At 44.0% G+C, this 26,627-nt stretch overlaps 1 long non-coding RNA gene across 2 annotated transcripts; it reads right to left on the minus strand.

The window, feature by feature from the left end:
• Positions 1 to 1,108: 1,108 nt before the first annotated feature.
• LOC137157168 (uncharacterized) lies at positions 1,109 to 21,716 on the minus strand. Of its 2 annotated transcripts, XR_010921015.1 has the most exons (6): positions 19,697 to 21,707; positions 9,851 to 9,970; positions 8,282 to 8,431; positions 7,136 to 7,292; positions 1,911 to 1,966; positions 1,112 to 1,412 (listed from the first exon to the last, which is right to left on the minus strand). It is a non-coding gene; the product is annotated as an uncharacterized lncRNA (long non-coding RNA). The 2 variants fall into 2 exon arrangements; XR_010921014.1 differs by having other exon boundaries at positions 1,109 to 1,412; positions 8,282 to 9,970; positions 19,697 to 21,716.
• Between the last annotated feature and the right edge of the window lie 4,911 nt (positions 21,717 to 26,627).

The following is a 26,627-nucleotide window of genomic DNA, read 5'->3' on the forward strand; positions in this document are numbered from 1 at the left end:
TAAGTCTACATTCTAACTGCATTAGGTGCTGTCAAGCATAGTTTACTCACTTTTCACAGTTCTATCTAGAGGCTAAACAATTTTGTACCCTTTCTCTACTAATCAAAACTGATTACTCTGATAATGGACCCCTGACGCTGACCACTTTATGAAGGTAAATTATGCCATATCGAACAGGAAGGGAATGGAGAAATCATCCAGAGATAAATAGGTCTAAAGATGCATATATTGATCTTGCCTTCAGTCTTTCCCTTTCTTTCAATGTCTGCAACAGCCAAAGGTTCAATCAATACTTTCACAGTGCTGTAATGCCATCTTTTATAATACCATCATAATTGGCCGTTATCACAGTTTGCCCTCTGATTGGCTTGTGCCAGGGGTCTTTTTATCTGAGAGTTTTTTCTGTGTTTTCCCCTTGTTGAGTCTCGTAACTCAAGGGGTAGGAAAAGCATGCCCTTTGAATTTCTAAGACGCAGGCTCCCTCTTTGCATCGGTGCGAGGGGAGAATAAAAATGATCAGCTATGAGTTGTAATTGCTGGTAAATTCAGCCAACAAGCAAGTTCTAATTCATTTACCAAGAAACATACAAGTACAAGCAGATATTATGGTTGAGTGCATTGATTTTTGATTGCAATAGACGATATAGCTTTACAGTCCTGAAGCTTTAAAACTCCTCCTGTCCCTGCAGAAAGGGAGGGTTTCATGTTACAGGAACTCTGTTAGTCAATGGAATTGACTATGCAGCCAAGGAAAACCTCTGTAGGTGCATCCTGAAGGTGAATTTTTAAGACTCCAAGCCAGTATATAAAAATCCAGAGAATGCTTTAGGTTCCAGGCAAGCTGCCTCAGTGCTGTGAATTTGGGCACTTGAACTGCAGAGGAACCTGAGTGGTATTGGAATAAATTCAAAGCTCGGGGTTTTCATGTTTGTAACTTCCTTAAGCATTGTTGTCTCCATTTTAATTGATAATAAATTGGTTTCCTCTGCCCTAATTGCAGCAGTGGCTTATTTTGATTTTCATTTGCAGTGGTTGCCAAGTACCCTCTGATGCTTCTGCATGAAACACTGTAAATACAAACAGACAGTACACATTAATCTTCTGGACATGTGAGTGTCAGACCAGGTACTGCATTTACCTGCTCTTTGATGTCAAACACTGGAGATCTCACTTAATCCTTGATCTTTTAAATTTTATATTATACACACACACACACAAACGAGAGAGACAGAGAGAGAAAGAGTTGTTTTTCTGTTCTTTATTAACTCCAAGTAAAGATCCTTCTGACACAAAGAAGTTAATTCAAAGTGTTGGAAACCCTCTCTTCAGCACAAAAATGTAGACAGATCTCTGCAACCAAGTGAGAGAACTTGAAGGTGGACTTCAACTTCAGTGGAGATGATGGATGATAACTGAATATCAAATCAAAGACAAAGTAGATTTTAGATATTGATAAGATATTTGTGCAGGCCACAAGCAAGACTAGGGTGGATCCCAAAGACGGAGGTAAAAAGAGCACTGACGAGCACCATAGCCCAATTCCAATGCAGAAACAATGTATTGGAGAAATTTGGAAGCTTTCTTTAGCAGGAACAGTATCTTCCCCTTTCGGCCACTGATAAGACAATCCGGATGACTGGACTGTTCTGATTTCTGCATGCCATCGTGTGGCGTGACAGTGTGGCTGGGTAGTGTGTTCCCAATGTCTTTGACAATAGTCTGTCAGTTGATGGAATGAATACATTTGCTGTTTTAAGAGAAATAAATTGGTGGGATCTGGTGACTCATTTGCTAAATACAGGCAACAAGAAGGTGAATAAAATATCCACCTGTATGTACAGCCCTGTGGTTTCATACTGCAAGTAATTTTCTCAAATAAAAAGGCTATTTTTTCCAAAGAGGGGAATTACCTTGGTGGATATTGAGCTTAATTTCCTCCTGATCCATCCTGCATCCCTGGAGCAACCTATTAAAGTGGACATGTAAAGGAAAACATAGATTTATGTCCTCTTGAACTTTGTGACGGATAAAGAAGGCCTGAGATTTTTCCCTCACACCTAAAACACAAGAGACCTGGGGACATGCACATTGAATATCTGTATATGCACACTGGGTAATTAAACACCTACCAAGTTTCCCAATTGGATAACACAATAATAGGGCTTGAGGGAGGGGGAGAATCCACTATATTGGCCAGCATGGGCCTCAGGAACAAGTTCAAAATGACTTTTACTGTGAAATGTATTTTCACTTACATCATAGTCATCCTTAGAGGCCTCAACTAATCTGGGCTCCATCATGCTAGGCACTGTACAAACATATAGAAAATGACAATGCCTGCACCCAAAAAGCTTAGTCTAAGAGCATCTAGATAGAACATTTTCCCCTCGCTTTCAAACATCTTAGGCCAGATTCTTTCTCGGTGGTCCATAATACCACACAGTGCAGAACTGAGTCGACGGGCTTTCAGTCTGATGTGACTGGCTTTTTACAAAGTACATGAAAGTTAAATGGTCAGGAGGAGTCTGTTCAGAGCCACAGTGGCAAACTCAAGGGCATTCATTTGGTGGGAAATATTTCAACAAAATTGGAGAAATAAGTGTGTGAATGTTGCCAATTTCTTGCAAAGCAAGATTTAAAAACTGTGCTGTTTTGCAATTTTTTTTGCAACTTTCCTTTTGTGAAAAAGCAATTGCTTTGCTTATGGTGAATACGTATGAATGACTTTCAGCGATTACCTTTTTCATATAACTTCAGCAAAAAGGAATGAACTGTATACTACTGTCTTATCTATATACAAACACAGGAAACAGTGGCTTTTTGTGTGAACTGCAATATGCTGGCTGCTATCTGTGTACCACTGCCCTCCTCTGGATGGGATCAGAACTGCTCACCTGTGTTACAAAGATCCTACTCTGCTAAAAGGAGTTTTGAGTTTAAGTGGTAGAAAGCCCATGGCAGTGGAAAATTGGGATCAAAGTTCTATATCTGCTGTTATCATTAAGTTCCAACCAGCCATGGGGAACCATATAATAACTGAATTCTATGTGGTCATAGATTAGTTAAACATGTGTATGTGTGCATAGAGACGTAAATAAATCCCCTTTACTTTACCAATTGAATAAATAAGATGAGAACTGCATCAGTAGCTACTAATGCACAACCAGGGTGGCACATTGCCATTAGAGTATGGCTCCTTAGTTCTACATTTAATTAAAGAATATTGTAGTATGTCATTCAATGTATCCATCCACTACAAAAAGTAGTTCCTACTAAAAGGATAAGAAAATAATAGTAAATGCTAAATACTATTCTACCACTCTTAATATTTGTTGCTCATAATAGGGTGCAATGTTCTGGTATCGGAGATGAAGTCCCAGCTCATGTTGAAGAGCACTGGTGCATTGCTGTGACAACACAGACCCAACCAGCCAATCAAAATGCGGCTTTGGACTAGCTGTGTCCCCCAGATAGATTCTACTTGTTGCAACAGCCTGCACTGTTATATGGTATCACAGATGACTAGTGCATGATCAAACGCTGCAGGCTCGATACAGCTGTCACCAGCCTGGTGGCTTCCTTCTGACATGCATGATATTATGCTTATTTATTCTTGTCGTTTGTGTAACAGGAAATAATGGTCTCCAAAATCTGTCAGGTGTCAAACTACCCTGCAATCTGTCCCTCCTGGCATTAAAAAAGAAGGCAAGAGTACCAGTCACCCATCCATCATGTACCTGCACAGATGGAGAAAACAGTGAGGTACCTTCACACAATTTCTCCTCAATGGTGATAAGTAACTGGTTCTGCTGCAGTGAGCATGATGACATGCTTGACTTCACCAAGACTCGATGAAAAGCTACTTCTACTGTCCCAATTAAAGCCAGAGTACTGCCCTGAATAATCTAGAAGGCTTTATTAATTATTATTATTATTATTATTATTATAAGGACTACTAAGAACTTAAAATAAAACATTTGAAGGGAAGCAGTTTGAAGCTAAAGTTTGGGTAAGGAACAAACATTCCCCCAAAGTTTGCAACTGTTTGGATCTTGATGGTGGTTTACTTTCAGAACTGGAGCTGTGTGAATAACAGAATTTTTAAATGTTTAATTTCAACACAATCAAGATGTTTTCACTTAGATCTGGACCATTTTTCAACATTTTTGAATTTTCTAAATAAAATTAAAGGAAGTTTTTAAATGAAAAGTCATTTCAAACAAAAAAAATCAATTTTTTTTGTTCCAAAATGTCAAAACGAAATGTTTCAATGGTTTCAGAAATGGTTTTTGCTTTGTTTTGCTAAATGAACAATTCAGTGAAACCAACAACAACTCATAAAACTTGTTGATGTCACCAAATTTGCATTTTTTTTCCCGAATAAATATTTTAACCAAAAAACTTTGCCCAGCTCTGTTCAAAACATTTCCCAGGTTCTATGTAAATTAATATGAACTTTAGGAAACAGAATGTGAATGAATCTTTTCTGTTGCTTCGTGCTACAAAATAATCTTAAATAAAACAATTCCCCCAGCACTGTCACTCACCATGGGGCTGACGTGTACATATGTACATACATAAACAAACTCACACACAAACATACATACACCGGTGTTCCTGGACTGTTCTGCCTGTAGTTGAAGCTCAACAAGATAAATGTTCTCCTCTCAGAGATGAGATACCTATCCCACAAATCACTGCTCTTTTTCCTCTGCACCTTCCCTTCCCTCTAACCCTCCTCCATTACTCATCCACTGGAAGAAAATGCAAAGAGTAATAATAATTAGACAAGTACAAATAGCCAGATGGTGATATGGATGGCGTGTTCCACTAAATAAAGGGCCGTTACCATACCAACAAGCGGGCAGAGTGCTGATCTAACAGAGCTCACAGGCGCTCAGGCAGTGGCACATCATCCGTTATCCGACAACTTGGTCTGGCCTCTCAGAGACACGAGACGCTGCCCAGGTCCGAGTGTCCCATCAGTTTAAGTCAAGAGGAACTATTGTTTCTTATTATGGAGAGTTGTGAAAGCCTCTGTGGTAGCAGCAAATTAGGCAGAAGTTCAGCGCTGCGCTGGGAGGGAGGGAGGATAAGCATCTTGGGCTGCTCCCAGGCAGTTAACGAACAATCATGCCAATGCCCTATTAAATCGGGGGGCTGACAAGGCAGGAGTTGGCTGGGGCTCAGGTGGCTTAACAACAGGCTGAGCTGGTGCTGAAGTCTATTGTGCATAATGGAGGGGGAATGCAAATATAACCCAAGCTTAATCAGTGTGCTGCTCCACCCCCTCTAGTGGCTGGGCCATGCATAGAGGTTTGAGTATGCTACAGCCTTGGAGCTAACAGATTTGGGTCTCTTAGCTCAGGCAATAAAAGCTCAGGCTTCTAGATCCCGAGGTTCTGGGACTGATCCTCACTGACAGTGACACAACAAGGGGCTGTGTGTGAAACAAGCATTGGCCACCTTGCAGCTGGCACCCCAGCAGAATTCTCAATGGCTTGGGAGTTTACACTGTGGCCAAAATTCTGCTCCAGTTGCGGGGTGTGCAGCTGGAGGGGTAGTTGGAGGTCCAGGGTAGTCTGAAAGTGTGGGTGAGGAAAGAGACCAGGCCCTGAGCGCTGATATCTCCACACTTCAAGGATACTCCCTCTGTTGCTGCCTCAGCAATGCTACCTTGGTTCATGGTGCAGCGGAAGCAACAGTGCCATGGCAAGTCTTTGGAACCCTGATGGCTGAGCAACATATATAGTGACTGGGCTGCCTACCCTCTGCCTGTGCTTAGCCTTGGTCTTCCCAGCACAGGACACTGTCTCTCCTCCTTGCCACGCTACTCAGTCCCCTGCATGCCAGTCCCATCCCTTCTCACCCACCCTGCCCAACCATCAGTGCTACTCATGTTCTCCCCACCGCATGCCTCTCTGCTGCCCGGCTGGCAGCCAGGTTTCTATTGATAACCCAGTCAAAAGGAAATGGATATTCCCTTTAGTTATGACAGATGGGTTCCACTTTCATGCCCTGGACATTTCTCTGCATATTTAAAATAATTAAATGTAAAAAAAAATAACTGCATCTCAGATAACTAAGCTATTAAGTCAATTGCAAATTAAGGGGCAGATTAATTATTACACTCTTGCTGCCATGCACTGCTCTGGTGGCAATGCAAAGCAGCTGTAAACTCAGATTCACTGACCAATGTGCCCTGGCAGGTTTGCGCTGTGATCTGGGAACTAGACCAAAGACTCTTCCTTGTGTATCGAGTGAATTGGTGGACTTGTAAGACCCCTAGGTGACATGTCATAGGGACAAGCCAGCATTACTTCGGTAAAGGAGAATTGTGCCTCTTGAGATGGTTGGTACAACAGCTTTGAGGCGCAGGTGGTCTTGGCTCCCCCGTACCTCACTTCTAATAAAATACAGTGATTAGGCTTGAAGAATGATTTGTGATTTTTAGGGGCCCAACCTCACACATCTCCAAAAAGGCCTGATTAACAGGAAGTGCTGAGCCCCCAAGATGTCTCAGGTCAGGTAACCAAAAATGGAAACCCCTGAGATCACCCATCACTTTTGAAAAATCTCATTTCCCAATCAGATATTGGCCAAGAAGCTTGAACAAACAAGTTTCCCTTGGAGGCTTAGGCAGGAGAAGGCAGGACGGCTGCAAATAACCTACCACACAGGCAGCCTGCTGCTGATCTGCAATGAACATTGCTCTACTTCAGGGATGGTTTTTTCAAAAGGTATTTAATTGATTTGTTGCAAACCATGATTAGCAGCTCAAAGAGCTGGAGATCGTGGAGAAAGCTTATGTGGTATTGACTGTCTTAAAATAAAGGGTTTCCCCCCTGCTTTAAATCATCTGCATCTGGATACTGCCCAAACCGTATACTGAATACAGAAGTATTCATTTCCTTGTGGGCTTTTCTCTGGCAGTCATCACCACAGTATCTGAATGGTTCGCTTGTGCAAATCAGGCCCCAGCTGTCTCACGCAAGCTCGTCATCTGGAAAATGAGGCCCACAGTGGCCACCTGTGAAAATTTTGGTTTAAGTTGCTTGCCCAGCGTCATATAGGAATCCCTTGGGAGATGCAAGCATAGAATCCAGTTCTCTAGGGAGGCATTCGGCATCCTTACCCGTGAGACCTTCCTTTCTCTTCCTGCTGTCCCTTGCTTCATTCACTAGACACCTTCCAACTTCTGCAACAAAGGAGGCAGGGTTCCTACGGACACTCTCATTCACTGCTGTATCCTGCGCACCATCAGTCTGGCACACTAAATGACACAGAGGACCCTGTGGGAAAAAAATGAGTGATCATGTAACTAAAGACATGTGCAGATGTACAAGGGAGCTGAACTAATTCTTGAACTAATTCAGGCAACCTTAATTCTGCAAACTTTTGAGTGCTGGACTTTGAAACTCTAAAGTTTTAATATAGTTTTTATATTGTTTCTTAAGCTTTTAAAAAAGAAAACCCAGAAATTCCATTATGTGGATCCACATTGTCCCACATGGGTCATCAGCAGAGTTAAGACCTTTAGATCCACATCACAGACCTCTATCTTTGAACTAACTAAGTAATTGGTAGCAGTAGTAGGCTATTATCCTGTGTGCTTCAGCCACTAAAGGAGAATGACATTTTGCCAATGGGTTTCACAGCTATTCATTAGACAGCACAGGAATGTAGAGACTCAGGAATACTGGCCGTGTTCTCCAGTGGCTAGACCTTTTTGCTCTTCCCCTCCCCCAGCTCCTATACCGGTCCTCCCCAATCTGCTCCTCATCTGTGTGCATTACTGAGTCTGCTTCTTCTTCCTTGCTGACCAAAGCACCAGTGAGAACTCAAGACCGTCATGCCACTCTTAATTCTGATACCGCAGCAGCCCCTGACAGCCAGAAGGGGCAATTCCAGGAAAGGTCCTTCTCAGATCCTGTAGCCTTGGAACGGGGCACATTCAGTTGCATTGTGGGGACGACGTATGCAAAGTCCTGTCAGTGCATACAAGCTGTGTGTGTCTGTGTGAATGGAGCATGCTCAGTGCAAATGAAATCTTCAGAGAATATTGCTGCTAGCCTCTAAAGAGCATGTGCTAAATGCTATTTTCAGAGGCTTGTACTTTGGCCAACTGTAGGTAAATTTTCACAGCAACAGCAAGAGGCACATCCCTCCAGAACAACCCCTCTGCCAAATTTTAATTCCCCACTCCAGGGAATGAAGGCACGAAAGCTTTCAAATGAAACTGTTGTAAGAATTTAACATGAACAAAATGTATTTTTCCTACCTCATTCTAGAAAACAGCTGAGCAGGGTTTTTCTGAAAGTTTAAAAATACGTATATATCAGCCTGATGCAGACACCCAGCATGGAAAATTTCAGCCTGGATGGTTGAAGTTTGGCACGCTTGTAAATAAGCAAGCTTGTAAATTGGCAAGCTGAAAATAATTGTAAAATGAGAAATGTCAGACAACCCCCTAACTATTGACATGGTTACCTGTGCTGCCTAACGTAACAGTGTGTCCATATAACAGTGGACAGAGGAAAACCAGCTGAATAATTTAGACAGGTAGAGAATGCTTTTCCCATATGAGGAGACAAGAGTTTTTAATTAAAAAAAAAAAATAAAAAGCCTTTAAAAATAAAAATCTAAACGAAACATTTTGTTTCGGGTTCAACCCAAAACTCATTTTTTCTTTATTTTTTTGAACTTCCAGCAAACTGAAAAAAATCAGTTATTCACACAGTTCTAGTAGACCTGGCCTGATTTAGACTCAACTGTTTCTTGTTATCACCAGTTTAATTTGACCATTGGGAGAAAAGCTCTGAGGATGTGGTGCCTCTCCCCCTTCAAGTCAGCCAAGGTGCCCTCCATGAAAAAGAGGGTGATTAGACACTCCTGACTTTTCTAAAACTAAGGCCTCTTCACATGCATCAGAAAAAAAGCAGAAAGGGACCCATCCCCATTTCATTTCCACTGCAGATCACCTCTCACTACAGAGCAATTTTCCATACCTTATTCTACCTTTCCCTAGCTGTGTCCCATCACTTCCTGCTTCCTCTGCAACCTACCTCTCTTTTCTACCTGTTCCCCTTTAAGGAAAATCAATGTCAGGAGGAAATGGACACTAGTTCCAATGGACACATGGGGCTTTGCAGCAAAAAAAAAGATTGTTCTGTGGCCCCTACACACATTGCCAGTTGCATTCAGGGGCCAGACCCATGCTGCAAAGAACTAAAGGAGCGCTCTCCCAGCACCGGGCTGCCAAAAGTACCCTACCCTGGTTCCCTGACGAGCCCCAGTATAGGGGATGGTAAAGGATATGTCGAATAGGAGTAATTGCAGATGATATTCTGGATATTCTGAGCTATTCTAGACAGCTCAGCATCCAATATGTAGCCATCAGGACATTGGCAAACTACAGCAGCCCCAAGGCTGCTCTAACTTATGCTGGGGGCTATTCTGGTCCCTAGAAAGCCTAAAAACCTGAGGATGCTAAAATGGCTTACAGCCACTTCTGTCCCATCCACCCTTTCTGTGCTGCAGCTTCTATAGCTACTCCTAATCACTGCTTCATTAGTCTCTTCAAAGGCAGCCCTATCAAAAAGAAAATGGTAGGAAAGGATCAGGTCACCTGCTAGAATCATCTAGGCATAGCTCACTAAATCAATTTCCTGCCATTCCAGGGACATCAGGCCCTGGTGCACCTCCGTCCCTCCTGGTTTCTGCCTGCGGCACATAACTAATTATGGCTGTTGCACTTTTGGCTGCAATACACAGGAAGCCATATGATGTTATGGTCCTTTCTGGTCGTAAAATTCTATGACTCTAGATCCAGTCATCCAAGGACACTTACAAGAATTTGAGATTTGTACATACAGTAGCTGATTCATTGGACGTTGTACCCATTTTCTATGGCAGACCTATCATCACACACATGATCACTATCATCCAGGTAGCTAAATGGTCTTAAGGCCTGTAAGAAGAAATGGTTCAGAGAAATATAAATAAACCTTTCAGTCACCATAAGATTAGTTACTCTTACATATGCCCATCTACTTACATGAGAGCTTGTAACTGAATGACAAGCCTGCTAACCAAGGGCCTGATTCAAAGCCCATTGATCCACAGTCTTTAAGGCAGTCACCAACTGAAGCTTGCCAAATCTAGCCCTGTGTATGCCATGCTCCTGTTCTTAGAAGTTGGCAAAAATGGAAGGAAGTGTTTGGCTTTACAAAGTCAAGTATGGCCTAGAACCCCCGAAAGGAGTCACAAGCAGTCACAAGGGTGCTTCATGCTCCCTGTTCCTTAGGTTGGGAAACTGAGGCAAAGGTGCAGTGACTCTCCCAAAATCCGAGGGGATGGCCTTCAGGACTAGAACATTGAGCAGAAGACAGGAAGTCCCCAGACCAGACCCACTAGACAGCACTGAATAACTCTGCCCCATGATACTTGTCAAAAGTTATCCTCACTGGACTGGTGCAAGTGAGCGCTGACCATTCGTCTACCCAGAGATCCCATGACAATCATAGGGCTCCTGTCTGTAATTCCTCAGCTGTGTATGGGACTCCAGCCAAAGCATTTCCACGTGAAAGCCCCAATGTCCACGCCACAACCTGGGTGTGTTTGGCCAAAAGTGGTTTTAAATGAGCAAGAGTAATTAGGGTGGGAGGGGGGATTTCAATCTGAAAAGCTTCATGAACAAAATTGGACAAAATGGCTTAGATCTGTTCAGACGTTGTCAGAGCTTTGCAGGAGAAGCCTGCAGTGTCTGGCTCTAGACATTGCTATTAGCTCCTCTGTTTCACAAGCATTAGATCCACCCAATTTTCAAAGGGTTTTATTAATATATCAAAATGGGGGGAGGTTAAATCCACTGGCTGAGCTTCCCCAAGGGGCTCTGTTTCTTCCCTTGCCACTGAACAAGACGAACAAGATGGTTAACAAGAACTTTCACAAGCTAAGCTTTTTCTATGGTTTTATTTTTTTTTTTTTTTATTTTTATGACCTTCGCAAGCCAACTCATCTGCTCTGATGGGCTCCTTGCTGATATGTCTCACTTTATTAGTGAGTTTGGCCTTGAGCGTCTCAGCTCTTTGATCAATACTGCAGGGGTCAGTGATATTTTCTCACTTTTAGTGTCTTGCTGCCTTTAACTTTGTCACCTGATGAACAGCGCTACCCCTGGAACGCTTATCTCGTATCGATTTTCTCTGCGCTCCTACTGCATTTCCAGCTGTCCCACCATTTCCTCCCCTGTCACTGGATGCCCATTTAATGGTAACTTATCCCCTTTCTCCCAGGTGCCTCATTCTTACAGGGATTTTCCCCCACACACAATAGCTGATTGTCAGAAAAACAATTTCCTCTTTTCGCCTGACTCATTGTCATCCTTCTGCCGTTTATTGTTTGCCGTCTGGGCTCCTGCTTTCTCCCCTACTCCAGCCCTGCACACTTGAAATGGGGAGACCGCCTGTAATAGGCTGGAATCTTGGTTAGAAATTCACTCATCCATCTCCCTACATAACCCCAAACCTCAGTTATCCATGCTGGGGTGCAAAGCCTTCTGCCATCACAGAACCTTATTCTGGAGGCTCCGTTCTTCCCTTAGATCTCACCGACACAGGGAGTAAACAGGGGGTGCAGAACTCTTCTGCCTTGTTGCCCTTCCATGAATGACCCACTTACAGCGGAGTCCAAAAGTCACCCAACTGCAAGCACTGGCTCTTTCCTAAAGAGAGAACTACCTCTGGGGATGATGGGAGAGATTATGATGGACAGGATCTGCCCTGTTATATGCTCTATTATGGGAAAAACTTCACGATTCAGATGTTCCTTAATCCCTCATTACCTAGAATTAATATGCTAAGATCTGCTATTAATTTTGGTGTAATGGTAACAGCAGGGTTAGGGCAAGTAGGGGCTATAGAACCCATCACCCCCTCCAGCCTAGGGGCGGACTCCAGCTTAGGTTTGTAGCAAGCACAAGCTGTTAGGTGTAAGCTCTTGGGGGTAGGGAATGCCTCTTGCGCTATATTACACCATTGCCATGTAAATGTGAAATGTGAAATCACACTTGGGGACCCGTGTAAATGGACTGATAGTTATAGAAAATCTTGGTGCTCCTGGAAATATCCTTGCCTACAGAGACGCCTGTGTTAGCAGTCTCAGCAGAGAGGCTAAGCACTGGCTGGGCCTACTGACTAAATTGCCCTCTCATCCCTAAAGATTGTGTCTTTTTATTATTATAACGTGTTATTTGTACTGTGGTAGAACTTAGGAGCCCCACTCATGGGCCAGGACCTTGCTGTGCCAGGCGATGTACAAACCCAGAACAAAAGAGGTCCCTGCCCACAAAGAGTTTACAATTAAGTATAAGACAAGAGACAACAGTTGCATACAGGCAGATGGGGTTGTACATGGAAACAATGAGACGGTATTGGTTAGCATGGCAGATGGCGGTTTCTGCACACCAGCAGCCTAACCATTGTCAAGTTTTTTGTAGGCATTACAGTAAAGGAACGTTTTAAAGGAGGACGGGGAGAGAGATTTGTGGATGTTTACGGAGAGCACTTTCCTGGCAGAAGCGGCATCAAGGGAGAAAGCGCAAAGGTGCATGTTAGAAAATGTAATAATGGAGGCGGACATTGCGGGCCAAGCGGACGTGGAGAGTTGACCTTTCGATACAGAATGAGAGGAGGTAGGGCCACAAATGGCCTTGAAAGTGAAGGCAAGCAGCTTATATTTAACGCGATAGAGACGGGAGAGCCAGTGGAGGGATGCAAAGAGAGGGGGTGACGTGGTCAAAGTGATGGGAGAGGAGAATGGCCTTTGCAGCAGCATTCTGAACAGATCTGAGCAGGGCAAAGCTGCATTATCCAGGCCCGAGAGAAAAGTGCTGCAATAATCGAGATGTGAGATGATGAGAGTTGACTCTCTTGGTCAGGGCTCACTCTGAGCCACATTGCCAGGGTGAGGCGAGGGAGAAGCTGGCACTGCCATTGACAGTGTTGTACCACAAAACGACTTGATTCACCAGGACTGTAACTTATACTATCACTAAAACCACACACTCACTAAAAAAAGACCCACTAATATCATTTGACACATTGATCTGTCTAGTATTGGCAGAGGTTGCCAGTTGCAGATACTTCATAGGCTTAAACACCATCTAGCTAATTAATCAAAGATGCACAGTGGGGGAAATCATACTTTCCTAGCCAAGAGAGGAATTCTTACATTCACCTTTTTCCTGTGACACTGAGCTGAAGAACACATTATTGGGCAAAATAAACTGCATTTCATGTTCTACAAAAAACTTTGACCCTCCTGGTGAATTGCTACCAAACTCCTCTCTCTACTTTAAAGTAATCTAAGCTTAAACTAACTGTGAAAATTCTCCTGGGAAACTCACAGAGCACAGATCTTCCCACACAATTTTCCAAGCCCCAATTTGTTTAATCACACTGTACAATAGACCGTGGTAGCAAGGCAGAACTTTTACCTATCATGCCAAATTACCTATCACGCTGCATCATCAATTTTAAATAGTTGGTTTTAAAACTAATTAGGTGCTGGCCTATGGAGACTCAAATCAATATTTCTCATGACATATATCTGACTGAGAAATATTCCAGGGCACAAATGTCACCACCCACAAATGCTCCTGCTTCCCAGAACTTTGGGATCTTTTGTTGCAGATTCCCCTGCACGCACCTCATTCCCAGTATTTGGTAACTGCAGGAAGAGTCTCAGATCCTTAATTTAGAAGAGTTTTGTTATTAGAAAAACCACCTACACATTAAATGTACCTCTCGCTATGCAAGTTCCTATTTGCATGCCCATAGGTTAAGGGATTCCTGCAGCCTGCAGAAAACTTGGTCCAAAATATTTGGTTTCCCAGGTTGATAGTTATTTGAGGTATCAGAAGGTACATAACATGTGACATCAAACAGCCCAGTGAAATCTGTGATCTTATATCATTGGATGGGTGAAAGTCACTCCTATACAGAAGTCCAGTACAAAGTCTATGCACTCCTAGGCCTTATTTAGAAGGCTGACGTGCGACACAAGTGGGACATAGGCTTGTGCTGTCCCCCTTCATGAAGCAATGCAAAGGTAACTCAAGAAGACTATATTAGTGCGAACTCAGGACCTTTAAGTTTGCACCTGCAGTGGCCACATGGGGTGTTACAGCACAGCACAGTGGTACACATTGTTATTCACACAACCTTAGTCAAAAATGAGCAGTAGTATAGAAATGCCCTCATACAACTCCAGGATTCAAGTCAAAAGAGCTAGAGGGATTCACTTCTATGCAAAGTCTACAGCTCTGATTTTGCACGTTCCACCCATGTGGACTCTGCAGGGAGCCCCACTAACTTTCCTTTCTTTGATCCTAGTATAGATCATTATATTACCTTTAAAAGCCCTGTCCCCAGGCACACAGAAGGAATGACAGGGATTAGTTTACTGTTTTCTGTTCCTATCAGAAAGTTTAGATGTCTATGTTTGTTATGGCTCATGATTTAGGTAAATAAGAATCCATGAACAGAGCTGAGTAGGGGGGTGAGGTTCCGTGGCCTGCAACATGCAGGAGGTCAGACTATATTATCATGATGGTCCCTTCTGATGTTAAAATCTATGAGTCTATAAAAGCGCAACTTTTCTCCACTGGCATTCCATTGGAAAATTATCACTTAATTCCAGGCCATCTTACAACCCACAAATTTCAGCTTTCATGCAATTGCCACTTTTATATCAAAAACATATTAAATTCAAAGGGTTAGCCTGTAATGCAAACTTTCCTTAATCAAAAAGCAATCTTTAACTTTGACAAACTTTGCGGCTCTTTTGCATCAAAATAGGAGCACTTTACAAAAAACAATTGCACAACATTTCCTGATTTGGTTTGCTAGTTTAGCATTGAAAATCAGAAGGATACAATGCACTTTTGGGGAGGGGATTTTTAATTTTTCCATAGCTGAGTTATACAATGCACAATAGGAGCCTGATTCTACAGGATGGATTTACCTATCTAGCATGCTAGTGGTAGCAAGCATTGCAATCACTAGCAAATATTTCCTGGATTAGTCCCTCTAATTGCAGTCAAAGACTTGATACACAGCACTGTAGGAAAATCCATTAAACTGACAAAACACAGCCTATTTCTTTTAACAGGCCAGTTCCTTTAGGACTGAGATGCTGCTGGAAATATCTTGTGTCTTGGGGCTCAGAGAAGATCAGTTACCTTAGATCAACCTACTATTGCATTTCACTGTTTGGTGCCCTGAGAGTTTACTCCTATACATCAGTACTCATTTTCACTAACCTTACAGTGTTTCTGCCTGTAGTGATTGCTTTATGCTACAGAAAACTAGTTCAACAAATAGCCATGTAATGGGGGAGAGGTTTATGGCGCACTTTCTTGTAACTCTGGCCAGGTCATCCCATATCCCATGGAAAACCTGAAGGAGGGCTTCAGGGGATGAATTCTGTAGGTCATCTAGCTGAGTCTTCACCAAGCTGGCTTGAGGATGGGGGCAGAGAAGGGGAATTAGGGGGTGATGTTTTACACTGCAGAATGAGCAATAGGTTCTGACTCAAAACTGCAGATCCCTCGCAAGCCCTGCGGGAGGCCAGGGGTGAGATCTCTGACAATAAATGACTGTGCCTGGAAGCTCCAATTCCCCACTGGAGCTGGGGGAGAGGAATAAGGTTCACAGAGCACCTGTCCCTGGAATAATGCCAGGGTCCCACAGAGCTGCCCAGGAGTGGCCAAGGGCTAGTGCTAGAGGTATTAACTCCCTTCTGTGTAAAAAGAGGGAGAGCTGCCTGGATCCCAGGTGTACATCCCAGATGGGCCATTCGGGCTGAAGGGGAGCCCGGACTCAAGTTTTTTCTATTCCTGCCATTTCGTCCCTATGAGACCTTGAATAAGTCACTCACATCTCTCTGTGCCCTCTTTTCCCCTCAAACAGGCCTGCACAGAGAGTTCTCCATTCATGGCGGGAGAAGCACCAGGCTGAGGGGGCTGCCAGCTACCCCAGCGTGGAGATGGAGATTTCCATCCCATGTAGCACATCCACAGCAAACACTTGGTGTTTCCCTCCAACAGCTTTACTGGGTTTAATATTTCTTGGTCAGGTGGAGCACGCATGTTGCAGGGCCGGCACCTTGCAGCCCGGCATCTTTGGCATGGCATTGCGCTCTCTGATTTAATGTAGATGTGCTCTTTTATCCCCCAAACAAGTTTATTCCTTTGTCAGGTGCAGCCTCATATCAAAGGGGGCTTTGGTGAGACGGGTGCCCAGAGAATTTATTGCTCCAACAGGTTTATTCGTACAACAGCTATTCATTTATGCAGACTCCCCTTTATTTGGCATCTTTGTGCATAAATGGGGCTAAGGCAGGCTTCTTCTCTCTACAGCAGCCGACAAAGTGAACCTGCAATGCCCCCTGGTGGCCGGCTGATGCACCTGGAATCCCGAACATTAATCATAGCAGCGGGAGTGTAAAATTCAATTTTACCTCTCCATTCATTCTGAGATGAGTTGAAGGCCGGCCTTGTACATATAAACCACACTTTACTTCATCAGAGCCTTGGTAACAAATGGAGTGTCTTCTTCGGGGAGTTTACCCATCAAAAAACACGGCGCCAGTTAATTCCACTTGTGCCTAGGGTCAGAGGAGGAGCTCTTGGCATCAGCAAATGCCTCAGCCCTCAACTGCGCAGTAAACTATGTTTTAGAGATTGTTCCTCAATATGAAATGATCAGTCCATTTATCTACTAAAGAAGCCTGTCTCTTTGTTCAGCCTTCCAATATTTTTTCTGCTGACCTGATCTGGACAATAAACCAGAGTCGTCTTAAGATATTCAATTTGTTCAATTTGTTACTTGAGTGCCTCCGAGCCTGGCTGTCTCTGGTGTCAGCATCCCAGACTCTCTGTAGCTTTCCCTGTTGCCCAGAGTGCCTGGATTTAACTCTCCTAGTCGAAGGGGATTGGAGCCAGCGCAAAAAAGTGGTGAGAGCCAATGATTCCAGGAAAGCAGCTTAGTGCCCGGTAAGACTGGCTCCCACAAAGGGAGGCAAATTCTCTCTCTTAGGTACTTCTATTGCCCCATCACCATAGTATCACAATATCCCTATGAAGCTGGGAGGCGCTATTATGCCCCTATTAAAATTAGGAACTGATCACAGAGAGGCTCAGTAAATTGCCCAAGTTCACACAGTCTATGGTGGTGGATGAAGGCCTTGAACCCAGGTCCACCCAGTCCCTGGTGCCCTAGCCACTAGACCACCCTTGCTGTCAAAGATAAGGGACTAAGCTTCACAAATAAGCTGTCCCTTTAAAAAAAAAAATCATACAGCCATTACTGTTAATCTTGCTACACTGGCCACTTTCATTAGTTATGTTTGCCATGGTATTGGCACTATTCCTCCTTTAGGAACATAGGGAATGGATCGTGCTAAAAGCATACACCAGGGTGTGATAAACATCAAGATTTTAATAGCAGCTAGTTAATAATAAGGAATTTCTCAGGACCTCCTGCCTATGCCCCTTCACTGGACAAATTTAGAACAATCCGGCCAAACTAATGCAGGCACACATCAATGAATGAGAAATTCCCACAGCCTAGAATCTCATTTATTTAGAAATAGCAGGAGGGTTGCCGCGCCATGTGTGGGTGTAAAGAATGTTTCTGTGGAGAGCTGAGGACGGAAGGGCGGTAACTGGTAGTGTTCCAGCACTGTGGAGAGGGTGGCTGGGAAGATTTGGTTATGTGGGGCTGCAGAGAGAGCCTGAAGGGCTGCAGCCTGTGGGTTTTGATCAGAATAGGAGATCAGATGCCGAGCCAGGATTTCTAATTGCTAGGACACTGATTTTCTGTAGATAACCAGCAAAGCAATTCAACAGGCCATACATGTATCTGCACATATTGCTTCACTGTAATAGTACAGCTGCTTACAGTCTCAATAATCTGTATGATTTAGAACTAGAGTTGGCTCACGGAAGCTTTTCATTAAAAAACGTTTAGGTGTTTTGCAGGAAAGTTTTATTTTGTACCTAATCAAAACGGTCAGTGTTCTCCCTGTTTCAATCATTTTTTGGGGAAAAGTGGGGGGCGGGGGAAATAGTAAGCAGTAGGAAAACTCCACTAGTTCTTATTGTAATTCTTTTCATACTTTTCCAGTGGGGGGGGGGGAGGGTGCAGTGTTTGCAACCATTTTCAGTCACTTGAACAAAGTAGGGGGACAAGGGAGTGGATTTTTCTCTTTCCCTCCCTTTCAGTAATGGGGAAAAGGGGAGGCAAAAACAAATCCAACCCCTTGCCCCCTAAAAATGAAAAATCTAAAACAATAAACAAAAAAGTGCAACTCGAAACAAAAACATCCATTCAACTTTTCTGTCAAAATCAAAACATTTCATCCAATGCCACTTTCCCACAAAATTTAGTTTCAACAAAACCCCATTTTCAGCAGGAAAAAACCTTTTCTTGAAAAATTTCAACCAGGTCTAACTAGAACTATTGTTAATTCAAGCCAACTTGTCCAAAAACCTTTGCCCTTCCATAGGGCATCTTATCCATAGATCTCAAAGTACTTTACAAACATTAAAGTCCCCCAGTCCCTTAGGAGTTAAATATTGCACCCGTTTCTACAGCTGAGTAACATGAGGTACAGAAGGGAAATGAATGGCCCACTAAGTAATAGACTCAGGAAGAGAGCCCAGAACTCTTAGCTATGGTTCCCAGCCGTTACAATAAAATTCTTGGGAGGCAGAAGACGGACCACATGAAATAGTCTCTTCTGTAATTAAAGCTTCCACATAGCTGTGTATATCTGAAACTGCAAGAAGCAAGGCATGCTCCATAGGAATCAATACTGCACAGCTCTCTAAGGCCTGTAGCATTGTCTGCCAATTCAGGGCCAGACTTGGGGATGGGAGATAAGTGAGGCATCCATAGTTGTATTTATGGATGCTGTCCTGGAGTTCTATATGTAATTATCTCCAGTTGCAGTGTTTGCGTGGGAATGGCCAAATTTTGTTCTGTCCTGGACACTGTGACTCAGGCCACCTCCCTTCACAATGCACCTGAGGCAGGGATTCTAGTACAGCCCAAAACATCTGCCTTGGGAGGAATTATTGCTTACTTTAGGTACAAGGGCTCCTGGAAGAATTCCAAGCCCTAATGGAAACTTCACTCAAATGACCAAGAATTGAGGAATCGTTTCCCATATATTTCAGTCTACTGTATTTCCCAGTCTACTGGCTCTCCTCCTAGTCTTTATAATACATCTTCCCTCTGTGTAGCACTGGTCATACAAACTGTAACCTGTTAAATAGAGTTAAAAGGAAATGGTGGCAACGGGACAGGCATTAAAGGTAGAGGTAACAGGCTCTCAGAGAAAGTGTGAGGAGGAAAAACAGGAGGCAGGAGCTACAGAGAAGGGTCTCACTAAAAGTGGTATTCCCAGCATCTCTTCTGACCACTTAGGGTCTTCCCCAGCAATCTGGGTAACCTGTTGAAACACAAAAGCATTACCACACAAACTTCTACAGCTCGCCTTCAGAATTCAAGTGTGCATGGAGGACGGTCCCCAGACTGGTTACAGAAGCAGTGGGAGTGCTGACATTAAGGCAGTTGGGAAATAGCCCTAACTCAAAACTGAGAACAGAATCTGGGTAAAAACCTACCTTTATCCCAGCTCTTTGCTCTTCAGTATAAAAGTCCTTTGGTCAGATGAAGCCTCACTGCACAGGGTCAGCAGCATTTTCCAGCAGGGGACTCCAAAGCACCAATTGTCTTAAAAAGCCATGATGTAGATCTAAGAGGCCTTCTCCACAGGGCAGATCAGCTGAAAAGCACAACTAAGGTGAGTGACAGAGCCATAGCTGCTCCCTAGAAGCAGTGTCCCCATGATAATCTGTGCGGCGTGTAAAATGCAAATAGCCATGTGTTGTAAACTGGGTCTAACCCAGGGCAGCCAATGAGAACTGTAAGTACAATTAATGGTAAATAGGCCTACCCAGCAAGCACTGAGAGCTCTGCTGTGGAAACCACACTTGTCTTTAAGAACTAATCAACCCACTGATTTTCCAGGGTGTGTGTTGGTGTGTAGGATGGGCGTCTGAACCCAACCCAAGTCAGAAGAGCCTGAAAACTGTCCTGTTGCTGTCTAGTGGCCTTGATTGGCTTCCTAGCGTACAGGTCCCCCCACCACTCAGCGTAGCTGAGCCAATGACAAAGACAGATTTTGTGAAGAGGCCAAGGACACCTTGTTCTGGAACAATGGACTGGATTAGCCCTTTTGACAGCCAGGTTATAAAACAGGTGGGATTGGGGAGGTAGGAAGAGAGGGTTGGAGAAAATCTGACTGATCAGAATGAGAAATCCAAGGGAGGAAATCCCATGGCGTCTACAATATTTTAGCACTAAAAATAATTAGAAATGGGGTGCTGGCTCCTTAAGGTGAGAGTTAGCGTTCCTCTTTTTGGAAGCTTTCCCAGAAGCCTCCATAGTATTCCCTTTCTTAGGGGAAGCCAGTGCCAAGTTAGAAACGGCACTGGATCTGTCTGGAGACAGATGTAAGGGGGTGGGGTCTCCTGATCTTACTCAGAAACTGACTGAAAGCATGGTTCCATCATTAGCAGTTGGGGTTTAATCTCGTTGTTTTCCCTGGATGTGAGGACCAGGGAAAAGTTGCACTTCTGGGTGATGTGGGATTTCCCCAAGCAATGGACACACTTAGCGTGGCCGTCGCTCACAGGTATAGCCTCTCAGCAGAAGATGCAACCTCTGAAGCCTGGCCAGCCAGGCATAAAAGTAAGTCTCCCGGAAGGGAATGGCAGGAGTAAAACAATCATCCCACTACTTTTCTCACTAATTATACAAGAACTAACTATAAAAACTATCTTGACCCCCACATAAATATTAGAAAAGCTGAGGCACACTCAAGGTGAACACACTAGGGCTCTGTCTCAGGCCGAGGCGGTTGAGACGGAACTGAGGGCAGTTCACCTGCACACCTCTATATAGCTTCTGTATCTGGCACGAGGCGGTACAGGGCGCAGGCATGGGCCAAATGGGCACTGCTGACTGAAAATCTCCAATCAAGGGGTCGAGAGGCGCATGCACACCTGAAGTGGAATACCCATAGGGACACAACTCAAAGAAGAACCTGCTGTGATCTGCAGCCATGCACAGTCTATGCTCTCCCTTGCAACCCAACACCCCGCCTTCCAAACTGGAGGGTAATCTTTGGCCTTGTCAGCCTTGCCCACCATCTTACATTACAGTTGTAGCTACGCTATATCTCATCTCGCAGCACTCCAGGTGTTAGGGATGCGGGGCAGAAATGGGAGGACTGGGGCTGGGAAATGTGGCCCGACTGGACTTGTTACCCTGCTATACATAGGTGCCACTAAAGCAAGGTGCACCAACACCAGTCTATATAGAGAGGTGACGTGGCCTCCAGCTGTCCCTCCTCCTACACTGCCTCTAAATCCTCTCCTCTCCAGAAGTGGCCCCTGCAGCTTGGATCTGAGGGTGTGGGTGCCATGGGAATCTGACACTAGCACAGCGTGTACTGAACCTGTTCTGGGGATACCGGGTGGCTTCACTCTGTAGCGCTGGTAACTCAGTCTTTCCACCAGCACTAATTTTTTTTTAAAAAAGCCTCTGTACACTGTCCCTATAGGCAGCTGAAATATGGCCCCCCAAGTATGTCTATGTAGGGGCTAGAATGAGCTCTTTGTATAGCTGGAAAGGGAGATCTACAGGACAGGGGATGCTGTTCTTATCCTACACATAGCTGGAAATTAACAACTCTGCCAAGACTTACACTCAAGCAGAACAAGACACTTTCCCCTTCCAGTCCCCGCACATCTAACTGCATGTGTCTCTAAAACCAGAGGCTTTTGCAGCCACTCTGATCAATCCCCCTCTTTTGTATCTGATCATAGAAAGTCCCTTTTCCATTAGCAACCTTCCCGCCATGCAAAGGGTTAAGTGATCAATAGCTGCAATTTCCAAGAAACTGAAACGGTTTCTAGTCAGACAAGTTCATCCCCTGCCTGCTCTCCAGCTCTACACACATGTAATTTAACTCTGAAATACAGCCCTGGGTTCTCCTGCCTGACCAGCACCTCCCCAGGGGAGCAATGAAGAGCCTCTGTTGGCGTTCAGACCAATTGGATGGTTAACAGTGGCTATCAGCAATGCTACTTTATGCTGTCTCAGCCTGTATTTACATTTCAGACCTGCCACTGCAATCAATGCTTCGCAGAAACACTAACCCTAATCTATGGCCATTTCATAACGTCAGGGGGTCTGTTGGCTCTGGCTCTGGGTTTGGCTCCCTGGCTAACAGTCAGTCCTTAAAACACCAAAGAGCTTCTTGGCTGCATGAGAGGGAGATGCTGAGACCACATTTCGGATTCCTTTCTTTTTAGTACTAAGCAACTTCTTGGCACAGTTTTACTTGTTTTCTTTTATCCTTTGAGATAAGCTTTTCCTTGGCTGCTCTATGCACGCCACCTACAACCCCTGCTTTTTTGCATTACGCCAACAGCAAGACCTCAGATCACAGCCCTTTTGTACATGATGTACAAACACACAGTGCAAGGATCCCTGTCCCAGGAAACTTGCTATCTAAATAACCAAGACAAAAGGTGAGGGATTATCTCCATTGTACAGCTGGGGGGAGGGAACTAAGGCACAGAGATGATCAAAGTCACACTTGCCAAGGTCCCATTTAGTCTGCAGCAGAGCTGGCAATTAAACAGATCTCCTGAGCTCCAGGCCAATGCCCTATCCCCAACACTATATTTCCTCTGTCCAGCACGTACGCTACAAACATTCATAGTAGTAGCCAGTAATGTCTTTTCTTTACAAGATTGCACCCCTTCTGTTCATACATAGACCCAGCCATAGCAAGTCGTGCAATCATCTCTAGGCTGGACTAATAAGAAACTGGTTTTGACAGTGGAGATTATTTATACGCGTCTAGTCCAACTCGCAGCAGCCTGCCTACATAGCAACAAAGGTAAAAGCGCATGTCCTGACAATGCTTTGTGTTCTAGATTACCTGCCCAGCCAGTTCTGGACCTGATTCCGTGTCCTCGGGCTGACCGACTGTGTGGCCTACCACAACAGATGCAACTGGGTGGGGATGCTGCTGCTGAGTCCAGACTGATCCACACCTCGATTATGATTTGCAAGCACTGTGGCCTCGTCTACACTGGCACTTATGCTGGCAAAACATTACTCCAGGGGTGTGAAAAAACACTTTCCTGCCGACATAGCTACCACCGCTCATTTAGATGGCTTTATAATGTCAGCAGGAGACCTCTCTCCTGTTGACATAATGCAGCTACAGCAGCGCTCTTACAGTGGCACAGCTGTACCGATACAGCTGTGCCACTGTAAATTTTAAGTGTAGACTAGCCCTGAGATTCTCAGGAGAAAAACATTAGATACTGCTGGGCCTAGCAGAGAATAGCTACAGATAAGGGGAGTCCTATGGGGATGACAGCTGGATTGCCTCTTCTTTGCTATAGTGAGGCAAGTAGGTTTCAAAAGCAATTAGCTGCCTTTAGGCTGATCTACAGGACAAGTTAATCCAGCCTCATGGGTGAATCAATGGGGGTTAATGCTCAGCTCTCAGCAAGATAGCGTCACCATTCTAACATTACAAGCGTATTGCTGTATTTTGTAACTGAGTTAAGTGCTGTGTGAGAAAAGAAACCAATTATCTTAGCACAGACAAGGAAGACTGGTCCAGTTAACACACAAGAATGGGAGCCTGAGACTGGTACTACAGCAGTATACTTGTAAATACCTAGCCTCTAGATTCTGTCTGCTCCTGACGCATGTCCAGCTCCTGCTATGAGTTTCACACAGGGGGATCCCAGCAGAGGCACAGAGCTAACTTCAGGAATTGTGCGCTTGAGCAAGTCCATTTACCTTGCTGTGGCTCTGTTTCCCTATCTGTAAAATGAGAATACCACCTCTGCTGGCCAGGAAGGCTGCAAAGCTTAAAGCATTGTAAACTCTGAGATCTGTGGCTGGAAGGCACCAGAGAAGTTCAAGGTATTAAAACAAACAACAATATCATATTAAAAAAAAAAAAAAACCATTCTGAAGAAGCTAAACATTCTGGGGGGTTGATAACTTGAACAGCATAAATGAGCAGTACTGGAAGCTTTCACTCCTCCACCAGCATATTCTTCCCTACTCAGCCTATGATAGCTGCCATTTTAATGACCTGATGGGTAGTTGGGGGAGTCCACCTAGATAATAGATGGTGTTTTATGGGCTTTTCCCCCTACACTATCTGATGCCAGAGGCATCACCTAGCTATCTCGGCCATCTTTTCCACTGCTTTCTCTCTCCTTGCAATACTACCTGCACCCCTGAAATTGTTTCAATTTCCCCTCCCTCTTTTTATCACTCAACTGTTTTGAACCTGCCAATTTTTCTGAAGTTCAACAGTGGGGGAAGAAGAAGTAGAGATTTAAAAACTGGCCAGCTACGTTTTCAAGCAGAAACTAGCTGTAGAAGTTGTGAGCTGCTGCCACCTACTGTTGGCTCTCTCAAACTGCAGTGACGGTTCTTAAAAGTGGATTTCTTTGAAAAGTGACTGTACAAATGGATAGTGTGGCCCAATTTCTCTGACTTCTACATCAAATGTGCTCAGCGTGCAAGTGATTTTTTCCCCCTAAGTGCTAATCCTGAAAACTCATCCTTAGATCTGAGAGTCAAGCTGGCTTCTTTTCTTCTCACGGATTGCTACCAAAATCAGCCCTCAGTAAAACCAGTGCAACCTAAACTCATCCAGTTAAGCTCTTAATGACACCTATATCTTAACCTATTGCCTTCATTGGGTTTGCACATGAATGGCTGTCTGGCCTTGTAACTAACTGGTACTTAGTAGTAACGATACTGAGAAGGATCAAATCCAAGCTCACTCTGACAGCTGAGTTGGATCTGAACTGTTGCCAAGAGGAAAGTCATATAAAAAAAACTTGATTTTAGTCACTAAGGAAAGCAGCTCAGACCTTGATACACAAAGGAGCAGATCCGCTGTGTAAGGAGATTAAAGTTTGCAATTTTCAGAGTTGAACCACACTTTCAGATCAGAATGGATGTTTCTGGAAGCGTTGGCCAACCTGCATGCTTACTTCACAAGCCAGGCACTGTGTTGATAGAAGACAAAACAGCCTTTAATAGATCAAATGAAGTGCCTTCTAAATTAAATACTATAGTACACTGTAGTAATGTCCCTTCCACAAACAATATAGTAATTAGCGCTTCTTTAGTGCTAGATCTTCAAAGTACTGTGTAGAAGAAACATCTTATCCTCAATGTGAGGCAAATGATTGATCCCACTTAACAGAGAGGAATCAGAGAGCTTTGTTTCTAGTAAACAGGCTTTTGTTACGTGTCCAGAGAAATACTGCTTTGGTACCTTCTCTCTGCCAACTGACTAATAGTAGAATGCCTCTGCTATTACCAAATGCAAAGATTAAACAATCAGACCCTATGTAATGAGAGGGTAGCACAGGGTAACTTCTGGTTTAGGAAGTCTAAGACACTTTCATAAGGAAGAGGCAATCAGCTTGACAGCCTTTATGTCACAGGTGCCATAGGGTACCTTCCTCCTCTATGTACACAACTGTGTATTAGTTATTTGACTGATGTGAAGAAATTTATGTACTTTTAAACTAATCTTGTTTCCCTCAGGCACATGTCCTGATTCACTGCTTCCTTTCTCAGACTCCTCCTGTCCCTCCCATTCTCCTCACTGAACTCATTCAAAGATGGCTTCTTAGTTTTCTCTCAGGGTTCAGAAATACTCCCCCTTTCAAAAAAGGTCAGGCTGGAGTTATTTAAAAATTCTTTATTTACCACCTCAGCTTCCTGCAGGCCTGTCTCCCTTTAGGCAGAGGTGCTTGGAGGGGTTCCCCATGCTGACAGTCCTTCCCTTCTTGGTCTTGTGTCTCCAGTTGCTGGCACAGGATAAGCATGCACTCTGCTCTGACCACAAGGTAAAGGAGGAGAGATCCTGGTGTTTCATTAGTCATGCGGCAAACAGAGCAGAGTCCATCTGCTTTGATTCTGGCAATGCACTACAACCCTTTTTTTTTGGTTAAAGAATACATGCAAACTTATCTGCAATGAACAGATTATGTAAAGTTCCCATTTGCGATAAGGATGGTGAAAGGCACAGCCAGGAAAAAGGGCACAAAATGGAGTTAAGGCACAGCACTGTATCCTGAAGCTAAAGGAATATTCTAGTACTTTTTTTTTTTAAATATAAAATAAGCCAATTTAGAATCTGCGGGCAATCTGGTTAATATACTGAGCACTTGTGTAACAGGGCAGAGCTAGAGAACTAATGGAAACTGCATCACCTTAAATCCGTCTGTCTGAGCTTTTTATTTTCATCTTAGCCTATGCCTCTTCCTAAGACTGGCTGAAGAATGGGCCACAGCTGTGGCTGCTTCCCCATCCATTTGTCACAGCCACCATTAATCTCCAGGAAGTGATTTGCATTTCAATTGCTATTGCTTTGATTGAATTTCTACTCCAATTAGCTTCATATTATTTCTACCATTGGCAATC

This window comes from Emydura macquarii, unplaced genomic scaffold (genome assembly GCF_026122565.2).
Source record: "Emydura macquarii macquarii isolate MOO-44397 ecotype Brisbane River unplaced genomic scaffold, CSIRO-AGI_Emac_v2 contig_1483, whole genome shotgun sequence".
Lineage (NCBI taxonomy): Eukaryota > Metazoa > Chordata > Testudines > Chelidae > Emydura > Emydura macquarii.